At 50.3% G+C, this 14,115-nt stretch overlaps 1 protein-coding gene across 6 annotated transcripts in view; it reads right to left on the bottom strand.

Moving 5' to 3' along the window:
• LOC308667294 (interleukin-5 receptor subunit alpha-like) overlaps positions 1 to 14,115 on the bottom strand; it is a 63,235-nt gene that overhangs the window by 14,385 nt on the left and 34,735 nt on the right. The gene's annotated exons all lie outside the window — the stretch shown is intronic.

Here is a 14,115-nt window from a genome sequence, read left to right on the forward strand (position 1 = left end):
TTCTCTTGCTAAATTATAGAAGCAAGCCTGTTACCTGGTGATAACCCTATTCTGATGAGCATTTTTGCCTTCTTGTATATCATCTCCTGCATCCAGTTTGCCTACATTTTAGGCAACCATATTTGATTTATAGACCCATCTTTCTCCTTTACAAATACTCAAAGAAGGTAATACAATATAAAATCCATAGGAAACCCTTCAACACATAAAATACTTCTGTCAGAATCACCAGCAAAGCAAAGTTGTTATGTTTGCAGATGTACACATACAAACACAACTTAGGAAAGTGTTGTGAAGCATTGCTTCCAGTTGCTTTGCATGGCCTAGTTGGCAATTATTACAGATTTAGTACAACCCTTTTTGTACTGATTAGTACAAAACAGTGATTAATCTTCCCAACACACCTTGGTAATAATTTAATCTATTGTATACCTGAGAGTGCCTGGTGGGAAGAAAACCCCATCTACTGTCTAGGGCAGTGATTCTCAATCTCTTTTTCTCTATGGACCTCTTTAAATATCTTTTGTGGCCACAAACCATGGCCACTGACCTACAAGACTTAAGATTTAAATCATAATATTTCTTCAAGCCTTTGCAGAACCCTTCTGATGACATTGCAGCTGCCCAGGGATCTGCGGACCATAAGGTTGAGTCCCTTCATCCAATCATTTCTGGGGTTTTTACCCTGTCTGTACAGGTATATATAAAACCATGAAATAGCACTCCTATATTCTTTAAATCAATGACAATCTGGGGGACTTCCGGGTGGCAAGGCTCCATTGATGGCGGCTGTTCCGGCCATCAGCCCCGTTGTTTTCCGTTGGAACTGCTAAAACAGCGACGATCAGCTGTTTTATTTATTTATTTATTTATTTATTTATTTATTTATTTATTTATTTATTTATTTATTTGATTTGTATACTGCCCTTCTCCCTAAGGACTCAGGGCAGTGAACAGTGACATAAATAACAGAATGCACAAATACAGACATTGAAAACAAATTAAACCCTAATTTTGCCCAAATGCAGAAGATAGTTATCTTAAAACAATAATTAAAACAGAACCCGTCAGACCAGACTGGATTGCTCAAACAGATATGTTTTTAGGTCGCTTCGGAAGGAGTGAAGGTCGGGAGCCATCCGGAGCTCAACCGGTAAACGGTTCCATAGGTTAGGCGCACTCACAGAGAACACCCTCCCTCTGGGAGCCACCAGACGGCATTCTCCGAACGGCAGAACCCTTAGGAGGCCCTCTCTGTGGGAGCGCACTGGACGGAGGGAAGTTGACACTGGCAGCAGGTGGTTCCTAAGGTACTCCGGACCCATGCCATGTAGGGCTTTGAAAACCATTACCAGCACCTTGAATCTTACCCGGAGGACAACTGGGAGCCAATGCAGCTCACGGAGTAGAGGTGTAACATGGGAGTATCGGGAGACTCCCAACACAACTCTCGCGGCTGCATTCTGTACCAGTTGGAGCCTCCGAGTGGTCCTCAAGGGCAGCCCCATGTAAAGAGCATTGCAGTAGTCTAAACGAGAGGTCACGAGTGCATGAGTGACCGTACGTAGGGCATCTCGGTCTAGATAGGGCCGTAATTGGCGAACCAGGTGAACCTGGGCAAAGGCTCCCCTAGTCACAGCTGTTATGTGGTCTTCCAAGGAAAGCTGTGAATCTAAGAGGACTCCCAAGTTGCGAGCCCTATCTGTGGGGGGGTAATAACTTACCCCCTATAGAAAGAGATGGAATGTTCTGAATATCCTGAGATGCCGGTACGTACAGCCACTCAGTCTTGTCAGGGTTGAGTTGAAGCCTGTTCTTCCCCATCCAGACCCGAACTGCTTCTAGGCAATGAGACATCACATCAAGGGCATCACTGAGGTGGTTTGGGGTCGAAATAAAAAGCTGGGTATCATCAGCGTACTGGTGATACCTGACTCCAAAACCACGAATGATCTCACCTAGCGGTTTCATGTAGATGTTGAATAGGAGAGGCGAGAGGACCAATCCTTGAGGGACTCCACAAGTGAGAGGCCTCGATCTCGATCTCTGCCCTCCTGTTAATACCGACTGCGAGCGTCCCATGAGATAGGAGGAGAACCACTGGAGAACTGTGCCTCCCACTCCCAATCCCCTGAGACCCTGCAGCAAGATACCATGGTCGATGGTATCAAAAGCCGCTGAGAGGTCTAGGAGAACTAGGACAGAGGAACAGCCTCTGTCCCGAGCTCTCCAGAGATCATTTATTAGTGCGACCAATGCCGTCTCTGTGCTGTGTCCGGGCCTGAAACCCGATTGGTACGAGTCCAGATAGTCAGTTTCCTCCAGAACCGAAGGGAGCTGATGTGCCACCACACTCTCAACAACCTTAGCAAGAAAGCGAAGGTTGGTGTTCTGAACCAGCCTGCTACCGGCCTTGCAATAAGGCAAACCCCTGTCCAAACAGTAGAGACTGGAGAGCGTCTAAGGCTGGAAAGTGTCTGCCAAGATTTATTACTCAAATAACAGAACAAGAAACAAAAACACTGGAACTTGAATCCTCAAACGAAAGGGTTGCTTTCAGCAACCAGCCCTTCCCCAAACACTCCTTTTATTTAGAGATCAGGGCGTGGCCTCCCTGTGCCTCCTCCCGAGGAGTCCCACAGCCTTTCTCTGTTTGGTCCTGCTCGACTGCCTCCTGCGTCGGGCGTCCTTGAACAGGGCCAGCTGTGGGTCATCATCCTCCGCACTATCGGGCTCACGCAGCTGAGAAGAGGGCCCCGGCTGGGGGCTCTGCGAAGCCTCCAAGCCATCATCAGCCGGTTCGTCTTCCACACACTCCTCCTCCCCCTCATCTGAGTCATCCGAGACATCTGAGCCGGCTGCCGGACCCACAGGCTGGCCCTGAGTCACAACAGTTGGAGACTGGACGAAAGTTGTTTAATATAGTTGGGTCCAAGGTAGGTTTCTTGAGGAGGGGTCTCACCACCGCTTCTTTCAAGACGGAGGGGAAACAACCCTCACTCAGGGAGGTGGATATCACCGCCTGGAGCCAGATTCGTGTTCCCTCTCGAGCAGAATAAACCAGCCAAGAAGGGCACGGATCTAATAAACAAGTGGTGGAGCTCAGCTTCCTCATAATTCTGTCCACTTCCTTTGGGGTCACAGGATCGAACTCGTCCCATATAACATTGATGAGATCACCCATGTTCTGATCGTTAGACTCTGCCCAGTCGGAGTCTAAGCCGGTCCGAATCCGAGTGATTTTGTCTGACAGATGTTGGCAAAACTCCTCGGCACGACTCTGTAAGGGATCCTCCCTCACCTCTTGATTAAGGAGGGAGCGAGTTATCTTAAACAAGGTGGCCGGGCGATTATCTGCGGATGCAATGAGTGTAGCGAAGTAACTGGACCTCGCCATCCTCATTGCTGCGAGATAAGATCTAGTAAAAGATCTTAGTCGTGATCGGTCGGATTCAGATCGGGTGGATCTCCAACGGCTCTCTAGGCCCCGTCTCCGATGCTTCATCTCCCGGAGCTCCATGGAAAACCATGGAGCGAATTGGGATCTGCATAAGTGCATCTGTGGTAGCCTTTTCCCAGGCTTCCACTAAGGCATCAACCGAGCTGTGAGCAAAGGAGGCAGGTGGAGACCCCAGTGCTGCCTGGAACTTCTCAGGGTTCATTAAGCGCCTGGGACGGAACCATCTTGATGGTTCCACAACTCCACAACGAGGGGTGGCATAGTAGAAGACCAGTCTCAGGAGATGATGATCGGTCCATGACAGGGGTGTAATAATTGGGGAACCCCCACCAAGATCATCTAACCATAGTCTAGATAGAAAAACCAAATCAAGCGTGTAGCCTCCTACATGAGTCGGGCCCTGAATTACTTGTATCAGGTCCATGGCCGTCATGGAAGCCATGAACTCTCGGGCTAACTCAGATGATCCTCCTAGGGATGGTAGGTTGAAGTCACCCAAAACTATAAACTTGGGGAATTCAACCACCAGCCCCGAGAGGATATCAAGAAGCTCAGGCAGGGCCGTTGCTGTGCGACTAGGCGGAATGTATATCAGCAGTAAGCCTAGCTGTGACCTAGGGCCACATCTTAGGAGGAGGGATTCACATCCGGCTATTTGGACGATGGTGGCCTCCTGAGGACAAAGAGTCTTTCTTATAACTACTGTCACTCCCCCGCCCCTACCCTGAGCCCGAGGTCGGTGAAGCACTCGGAAGTCTGGTGGGCAGAGATCAACCAGAGGCACACCACCCTCTGGGCCCAACCAGGTCTCCGTAATGCAAGCCAGGTCCGTATGCTCACTTTCAATTAGATCGTGAATGAGAGGGGCCTTGTTGATTATGGACCTGGCATTCAAGTACACCAACCGGAGCTCAGGTGGCTGTTTATCTTTGCTCCCGGAGCCTTGGGAAGAAACCAGAGGGTTGGAGCATCTCACCGCTTGTAGATAGCAGGGACGTAATCTCAGATGTCAATAGGGTCCTCTGTCTTTACACCTGCTGCCATTCCCCAACGTCGTAGGAATAGGTAATCCTATGATCTGTTCTGGAGCTCCGGAGACAACCAGCCTTAGCTCCCCCTCCGTGTGATCAATCACAGATCTGGTCCCCCTCCAATCATGAAAACCCACCCCCCTCCCTAACCTTATAAAAAAATTAGCTAAAAAATTAACCAGGGGCCTCTTATTAGGTTTGTAACCGAGGCCCCTATCCCTGCCCAGCCATCTCTCAGGGACCCAACAATTGGGCCGTTCATCAAGAGGCAGACTGAAAAGTGAGGCAGGTTGCAACCAGGAAGGGGGGGGTACCCCTAAGGGCGAATAAGGCTGTGCTGGAGTAGTTGAGACGAGTCATTGATATTAAAGTAGTAAGTTCGCAGGAGGTGTCCTGTTTGCTAAACAATAATCATGTCCGTGTAAGCCGTTATTTACAAATGGGGATAGATGTTAGTAAGATGTTAATTAAGATGGTAAAATATTTGATTAGGAACCTGTCTTCGTCCAGTAATCTGCCGATCCGGCTCAGCTCTCACCTGAGCCGGTCCAGACAAGAGTCAATGACTGTCCTCTCACTTAGTCATGAGATCCAGCCTGGGATGGATCAGGGCAGCATTGCTGGGTAAATCTCCTCTGCTAGTCTCTCACACCAGCAGAGGGTTAGTAGCTAGTTAGTAGTTAGGCTCATTATGGAATATCATATGTTCCAGAATAGTCCAGGGGGTCACAGGAATAGGAAAAAGTCAAAATATCCCAAATCCTGTTCTAGTTTCTAACCGGGATCAACCAGCATCACGTGTAAACTCATCTTGGGCAGTAACGCAGCAGAGATATACGTTGAACCCATCTCTAGGGCAGCGGGGACTCAATCATAGATGTTAAGTGTTCATATGGTAGTGTTGTGATTCAGGGTCAGCCTGTGGGTCCGGCAGCCGGGTCGGATGACTCGGATGTCTCAGATGAGGGGGAGGAGGAGGGTGTTGAAGACGAACTTGCTGATGATGGCTTGGAGGCTTCGCAGAGCCCCCAGCCAGGGCCCTCTTACTTGGTGGAGACTCAGCTGCGCGAGCCCGACAGTGCGGATGATGATGACCCACAGCTGGCCCTGTTCAAGGACGCCCGACGCAGGAGGCAGTCAAGCAGGAGCAAGCAGAGAAAGGCTGTGGGACTCCTCGGAAGGAGGCACAGGGAGGCCACGCCCTGAACTCTAATAAAGGGAGTGTTTGGGGAAGGGCTGGTTGCTGAAAGCAACCGCTCTGTTTGAGGATCAAAGTTCCGGTATCCTGTTTCATGTTCTGTTGTTTGTTTGTGTAATAAATCTTGGCAGACGTTTTCCAGCCTCAGACGTTTTCCAGCCTCTCCCGTTTGTACAGGGGTTGCCTTTCTGCAAGGCCGGTAGCAGGCTGGTACAGAACAGTTTGCTTTCAGCCTCCCACCCCTTACAACTATTATGGAGCAGCTTCGTGCCGAGAATGCTCAGCTCACTCAGCAACTCACTTTGCTGGCAGCTCAGGTGGCTCAACTGCAAGCACAGGTACATGCTGCACCCCCACCCAGGAGAAAATGCCAGGTAGCAATGCCGGACAAATTTACAGGTATTCCTGAACTGTTTCCTGCTTTCCTGGGACAATGCCAGCTCTTTATCAGCGTGAGAGCGGCTGATTTCCCCACTGACCGGGATAAGGTGGGGTTTGTGTTAAGCCTTCTTTCGGGGGATGCAGCTCGTTGGGGCACGCCTCTGCTGGCTCAACCTAGCCCATTGTTGGACAACTTTGTGGGGTTTTGTGACCATATGCGTCTAATGTACGAGGACCCAATTAAGACGCAGACTGCCACCCGACGCCTGAAAGCTCTGAGGCAGGGTCAACGCCCCCTTCAGGCCTATATCAGCGACTTCCGGCTGCTTAGCCAGGATTCCGCCTGGAATGAGGCTGCGCTCGTGGATGCCTTCCAGGATGGATTGTCGGAGGAGATGTTGGATGAGCTGGCCCGTGTGGACATTCCCTCAGACCTGAATGGGCTGATCCATCTTTGCCTGCGGATCGATGCCCGGTTGCAGCAGCGAAAGAGTCGCCGTGCCACCCCACAGACCCCTGCCGCCCCTGTTGTGCGTGAGCCCCCAGTCCAAAGGGAGGAGCCAATGGAGCTGGGTGCCGCCAGGTCTCGTCTATCGGTGACAGAAATGAACAGACGACGATCGGGGGGGTTGTGTTTTTACTGTGGGGACCCTGGACATTTGGCTGCTTCTTGCCCAAAGAAGCGTCAGCGGGCATCAGTGACCAAGTCTGCCCCGAGACAGTCCCCTACTTTGCTGTCGGGAAACGCCTCGAGCCCGATCTAGACGGTGTGATAGATCGGGCGTCCCACAACAACAACACCGAGCGACGCCGTTCCGATGGTGCCTGTGAACCTCCACGGCATTTGATTTTGGAGGCACGTCTGATCCTTCCTGGCAAGCCAGAGGGGATTCCAGTCCATGCCTTAATTGACTCTGGGGCTACCACAAACTTTATGGACTCAGCCTTTGTGGCCAAATGGGCTGTTCCCCAGTGTCCGGTGGATCCGCCCATGTTAGTGGAGACTATCGATGGTCGAGTGCTCCTGTCCGGGCCTATTACGGCCGCCACGCAACCAGTATGTATGGCCATCAGTTCCCATGTGGAGGCCATCCAGTTCTACATCACTTCGGATCTGCACTTCCCCGTGGTCTTGGGACTGGCGTGGCTCCGGGCGCATGACCCACAGATCTATTGGTCACAGAACTTGGTCACCTTCCCAAGCTTGCAGTGCGTGGACCACTCCCGCCATATCTGTGCCGGCCAGGTGGAGGGTTCCCCAGGGGTTTCCTTGCCTCCCGAACTGTCCGACTTTGCTGATGTGTTCAGCGAGTCAGAGGCGGATCAATTACCCCCGCACAGGCCCTATGACTGCTCCATTGACTTAGTCCCTGATGCGCCTCTCCCAGTGGGGCGTTTGTACTCCATGTCGGAGCCCGAGTTGGCTGCATTGCGGGACTTCCTGGAGAAGAATTTGGCTTACGGTTTCATCCGGCCCTCGTCCTCGCCAGTGTCTGCACCCGTGCTCTTCGTCAAAAAGAAGTCGGGCGAATTACGGCTTTGCTGCGACTACCGGAAACTCAACGCCATCACGGTGCGCAACCGTTACCCGCTGCCCCTCATCCCCGAGCTCTTGGACCGACTCCGGGAGGCTAAGATCTTCACGAAACTGGACCTGCGTGGAGCTTATAACCTCGTCAGAGTTCGGCCAGGTGATGAGTGGAAGACGGCGTTTGGTACTCGCTATGGACATTTCGAGTACACGGTGATGCCGTTTGGCCTGACCAACGCCCCCGCTGTGTTTCAGCATTTTATGAACGACATCTTCCGGGATTTGTTGGACCAGTTTGTCGTGATCTACCTGGACAACATCCTGATCTACTCCCCGTCGCGTGAAGTGCATCATCAGCATCTCCGTCAGGTCTTGCAGCGACTTCGAGAACATCGGCTGTTTGCCAAGTTGGAGAAGTGCCAGTTCTACCGGGTGACCATCGATTTCCTGGGTCACCGCATTTCTCCTGAGGGCATCGCCATGGAGCTGAGTAAGGTGGAGTCATTGCAGAGTTGGCAACCCCCGCGTCGCGTGAAGGATGTTCAGCGACTTCTTGGATTTGCCAACTACTACCGAACATTCATCCCTGGCTTTGCTGCCTTGACAGCCCCCCTCACCCGGTTCCTGCAGAAGAAGTCTCGGTTCCAGTGGAACGCACCAGAACAACAGGCGTTCCAGGCTTTGAAGGACGCCTTTATGAAGGAGCCCATCTTGAAGCATCCTGACCCGCAACGGCCGTTTGTCGTGGAGGCGGACGCCTCCGACATTGCCATTGGGGCAGTGTTACTCCAGGCAATGACGCCCAGCGGTACCCTTTTCCCTTGCGCGTATCACTCTCGAAAATTGAACCCCTCGGAGCGCAACTATACCATCTGGGAGAAGGAGCTGCTGGCCATCAAAGCGGCGTTCGAGGCTTGGAGGCATCATCTGGAGGGAGCGCGGCATCAAATCGAGGTCCGGACGGACCATAAGAATCTGGAAAGCCTGCAGACCGCTCGGAATTTGAACCAACGCCAGATCCGGTGGTCTCTTTTCTTTGCGAGGTTTGACTTCCGGGTTCGGTACATACCAAGCGGGCACAATCAGAGAGCGGATGCTCTGTCCAGGAAGCCCGAATATACCCGAGTGGAAGACAAGCTTCTGCCCAGGACAGTGATCCCCGTCGAGTCTTTTGCTGCGGTGCGGGAGCCGGTTGATATACGGGCTCGGATCCGGGAGGCACAGCAGCAGGAGGCGTGGGTGGCTCAGCGGAAGGAGGAGGTGGGGCCAGATTCGCCTTGGACGGTCACGGATGGACTCTTGTATTATCGTGACCGGCTCTATGTTCCGGGAGGGCCACTCAGGGGACTCGTCCTCAGCCAGTGTCATGATAACCCGGCAGCGGGGCATTTTGGCCTGTTCAAGACTCTGAACCTGGTCTCCCGTACCTTCTGGTGGCCCCGAGTCCGACACGACGTCCAGTCTTATGTCACCTCCTGCATCCCATGCAGGCAGGCCAAGTCAGCAACAGGGGCCCCGCCTGGATTACTGCAGCCTTTGCCAACACCCAAGAGACCCTGGGGGGCTGTGTCCATGGACTTTCTGACGGATTTACCCCCATCCTCTGGTTTCACGACAGTGTTTGTGGTGGTGGACATGCTGACCAAGATGGCGCACTTCATCCCCTGTCGCGGCTTACCGTCAGCTCGCGCCACTAGTCGTATGTTTATCCAACAGGTGTTTTGGCTGCACGGCCTCCCCGATAGAGTCGTCTCCGATAGGGGGGCCCAGTTTACAGCCCGCTTCTGGCAGGAGTTGATGCATGCGTTGGACATCAAGGTTTGCCTCTCGTCCGCGCATCATCCTCAGACTGACGGGGGAACTGAGAAGGTCATCGGTATCCTGGAACAGTATCTGCGCTGCTACGTCAACCTGCAGCAGAACAATTGGGTGGACTAGCTGGCCATAGCTGAGTTTGCCTTTAACAACTCGCAGCACACCTCCACACAGATGACACCGTTCTTGGCCAATGTGGGTTATCACCCCTGGTTTTTCCCCCTTTCTCCCGTGGACTCACCGGAGCCGGCAGCGAACGAGTTCATGGCAGAGTTACAGGCGATCCATCGATTGGTGCGACGGCAGTTGGAGAAGGCCAAGGCCGATTACAAAAGGTTTGCTGATCGGTCAAGACGGGATACGCCTCCACTATCGGTGGGGGATCGGGTCTGGCTGTCCACCAGGAACTTACCGTCCACACGGCCGGCGAGGAAGTTAGACCACCGATATTTAGGACCGTTCCCAGTCGAGGCTGTCATCAATCCGGTCGCCTATCGCTTAACTCTGCCACGTTCCCTACGCGTGCACCCCGTCTTCCATCGGTCTCTGTTGGTCCCCGAGCAACCGGCTTGTCCACTCCGCCAAGCGGAACCTCCCCCATCAGGACCTCGTGATGGAGGCAGCACCCCCGAGTACGAGGTCGCCAGCATCAGAGATTCCCGTTGGCTGAAAGGTCGTTTCCAGTACCTGATCGAGTGGAAAGGTTACGGGCCGGAGGACTTCACCTGGGAAGACGCGACCGCCGTTCATGCCCCTGCGTTGGTGACTGCTTTTCACGAACAATTCCCATCCCGACCGCATCCGGATCGGCAGCCCCGGGGGAAGGGCCCTGCGGTGCGGGATAGTGTTGTGATTCAGGGTCAGCCTGTGGGTCCGGCAGCCGGGTCGGATGACTCGGATGTCTCAGACGAGGGGGAGGAGGAGGGTGTTGAAGACGAATTTGCTGATGATGGCTTGGAGGCTTCGCAGAGCCCCCAGCCAGGGCCCTCTTACTTGGTGGAGACTCAGCTGCGCGAGCCCGACAGTGCGGATGATGATGACCCACAGCTGGCCCTGTTCAAGGACGCCCGACGCAGGAGGCAGTCAAGCAGGAGCAAGCAGAGAAAGGCTGTGGGACTCCTCGGAAGGAGGCACAGGGAGGCCACGCCCTGAACTCTAATAAAGGGAGTGTTTGGGGAAGGGCTGGTTGCTGAAAGCAACCGCTCCGTTTGAGGATCAAAGTTCCGGTATCCTGTTTCATGTTCTGTTGTTTGTTTGTGTAATAAATCTTGGCAGACGTTTTCCAGCCTCAGACGTTTTCCAGCCTCTGCCGTTTGTACAGGGGTTGCCTTTCTGCAAGGCCGGTAGCAGGCTGGTACAGAACAGGTAGATCTAAGGGTCCCCAGCTAACTTTTAACTTATTTCAAGGCTGCTGAAGCTGTTCCAGTTTCATAAGCAAGTCAGCGGGGATCGATTCAGGCTGGTAACGGCGCCCAACAGCTGATTCAGGGCGCCAGTTGATCAGCGATAGATCATAAGACACCTGGCCAGATGGTAAATCTAAGCATCCATAGGTAACGTTTAGCTGATTTCAGGGCTGACGAAGCTGTTCCAGTTCATATGTAGGTCAGCGGGGATCGATTCAGGCCGGTAACAGCACCCAACAGCTGATTTCGGCTGCTTGCTGATCAGCGGAAGACCACAAGTCCTCCGGCCAGATGGTAAAATTTAAGGGTCCATCGGTAACTTTAGTTAATTTCAGGCTGCTGAAGTTGTTCCAGTCCCATATTTAAGTCAGCGGGGATCAATTCAGGCTGGTAATGGCGCCCAAAAGCTGATTCCCACGCCAGCTGATCAGCGGCAAACCACAAGTCATTTAGACATTGCCGCCGTTGCTGCCGCCGCTGCTCTGCTCCGGAGGGGGGAGGCAAGGCTCCTTCAGGCTGCTGAAGTTGTTCCAGTCCCATATGTAAGTCAGCGGGGATCAATTCAGGCTGGTAACGGCACCCAACAGCTGATTCTGGTGCCAGCTGATCAGCGGCAAACCACAAGACATTTAGTCATAGCCGCCGTTGCCGCCACCGCTGCTCTGCTCCGGAGGGGGGAGGCAAGGCTCCACACCGCAAAACGGTGCTAGCCTGCTGTTTTTGCACTCCCCCTCTGAGTATGCACCTCAGCTGGGTCCCAGTGAGCCCCCAGTCACCCATTGTATCGGCTCACAGCGGAGCTCAACAACCGCCGCCCATGGTCACCGCCATCTTGGGCAAAAAAACAAACCCCTCTCCTTGGGAGAAGAGGGGAGGGTGAGCATTCAGGTAGGGGTAGAACTCCCCTAGATCCCCATAGTTTAAATAATGGGGGTTGAAGGGTGAAAGCTCCCCCGAAGCCTGAATTTGCTCCGGACTCAGGGACTCCTCTGCTCCAAGGCTTTGGAGCGGAGCAGGACACTGCAACCATCCCTGCAATCAACAATTAACTTTGGATTACTTGGATGCAGGCAGAGCTGTGCAGGAGAATATTGAAACAACAAGTATTTGAACTTTAACTCTGGTTTACTTTGAAAGAAAAAGTTGCAAGTGGTGTGGAAAGTGAAAGTGTGCAATGGAAATTAACTGGGTGTTAAGATGGCTTCTAAATCAACCAAAGCTTCTGTTCCTAGAAGTGCTGGTGCTTCACCAGTTCAGCATTCTTCATTACAGGCTTTGATGCCTCATCCTGTGGCACTCGCATCCGAATTAACATTAAAAGACTTACAAGATGCATTAAAAATACAATCCCAGCAAATAGCTGAATTTATTGAGAAGAATACTGAAATAAGAGCAGACATTTTAGCTGCATTTCAAGGGCTTGCAGTCTGTATTGAGCGCCTGGATGATCGTGTGGAACAGCTGAATCAAAATAATTTGAGATTGGATGCTAAAATGTTGGAAGCTGAAAACATGATGGAAAAGATTGATGATGTAGTTATGATACAATATAGAGATATGGAGTTTGCTTTGAGGATTAGAGGATTGAAAGAGGATCCAAAGGAAAACTTGAAAGAGTTATTGGCACAAGCCCTTGAACTGATTCTGGAGCGTCAAGCAGAAGATATTATGGAGGATATAGACAAAATATTTCGTGTCAATTCTTGGATTGCCAGACAAAGAAAATTATCTAGAGATGTTGTGGTTTATTTTACAAAGAGATCAATTAGAAATGTGATTATCCAAGCCTTTTACAACAATAGATTTAAAGTTGCTGACCAAGAAGTATTAATTCTGAAAGAGATTCCTCCAAGAATTTTAAGGAGAAGAAAAGAATTTGCTTTTTTGGCAGATGAATTAAAGAAGCGGCAGCTTCAGTTTAGATGGGAGATTCCAATAGGCTTGGTGGTGAATTATGCTGGCACGTGATATCGTCTTAATACAGTGTTGAAGGCACAAGATTTTTATTCTAACATATTGAAGGCAGGTCCTTCGCCATCTCCAGAATTTAAAGGAAGGAAGGATGAAAGAGAGTGCCAGACTCAAGTGGAGAGTATACAAGGAGCTGAAGGAGTTACTTTGCAGAAGGTTAAAGAATCTCAGCAAACTTCAGAAGCTGTGCAGTCCCAGACATCATCAGAAGAGGTTAAAGAACAAAGGATGACACGGGCTGCAATTAGATGAATGAGACAAGAACAAGAACAACAGAAAGCTATGATCATATCTCAAGAACTTACTTATAGTGAAGCAGTGGGAGGAGCGAAAATGAAGAAGCAGGTGCAGGGGGTTTTGCAAGAGGCACTCCGAAAGCTTCAGGTCGCAAAAGATGGTGACAAAGTTTCTAACCTGGAATGTTAATGGCTTAAATTCCCTGCACAAGAGAAAGAAAGTATTTCAGTATTTGAAACAATTTAAAAATGATGTTATTTGTTTACAGGAAACACACATTCATGCAGCTGATCAAAAATATCTGATAAATTCTAGATTGGGTACACAGTTTAGTGCATCTGCTCCAGATAAGAAAAATGGAGTAGTCATTTACGTGAAGAAGAATTTAACAGCTAATTTAATTGAAACAGATAAACAAGGAAGATATATTATAATTGAACTGTTAATAGAAGGCAAGAAAATACTTTTGGTTGGATTATATGCTCCTAATCAACAGCAAGGAGAATTTTATAAACTTTTACATAGTAAGATAATTCAATGGGATTATAAATCGTGTATTTTGATGGGAGACTGGAATGGTGTCCTGGACACACAGAAAGACAAAAAAGGTTTTTTCAAAAGTATACCAAATCATGCTAAATTGCCTAAATCCTTTTTTGAGATGAAAGATGACTTGGAATTGAGAGATGGTTGGAGAGAAAGAAATTTGGAAGAAAAAGATTTTACCTTTTTTTCCGATAGACATCAATCCTTTTCCAGGATTGATTTTGTATTAACTACTAATGATTTTTTTTCTAGGATTAAGAAGATTAAGATATGTCCAAGAACTCTATCAGATCATAGTCCAGTATGGTTGGAACTGGAAAAAGAGAGTGGAGATAGGAGGTCTTGGAGATTGAATGAAAATTTGTTTAGATATCAAGAAAATGTGGATGAATGTAAAAAACAGATGAAAGAATTTTTTAACATAAACATGCATAAGGGTACCTCTATCGAAATAGTTTGGGATGCAAGTAAAGCTTATATGAGAGGGGTGCTAATATATTTGAATAATAAACATAGGCATAAATTGGAATATAAGCGAA

The sequence above is a fragment of the Vipera berus genome (assembly GCF_964194415.1).
Source record: "Vipera berus genome assembly, chromosome: 4".
NCBI lineage: Eukaryota > Metazoa > Chordata > Lepidosauria > Squamata > Viperidae > Vipera > Vipera berus.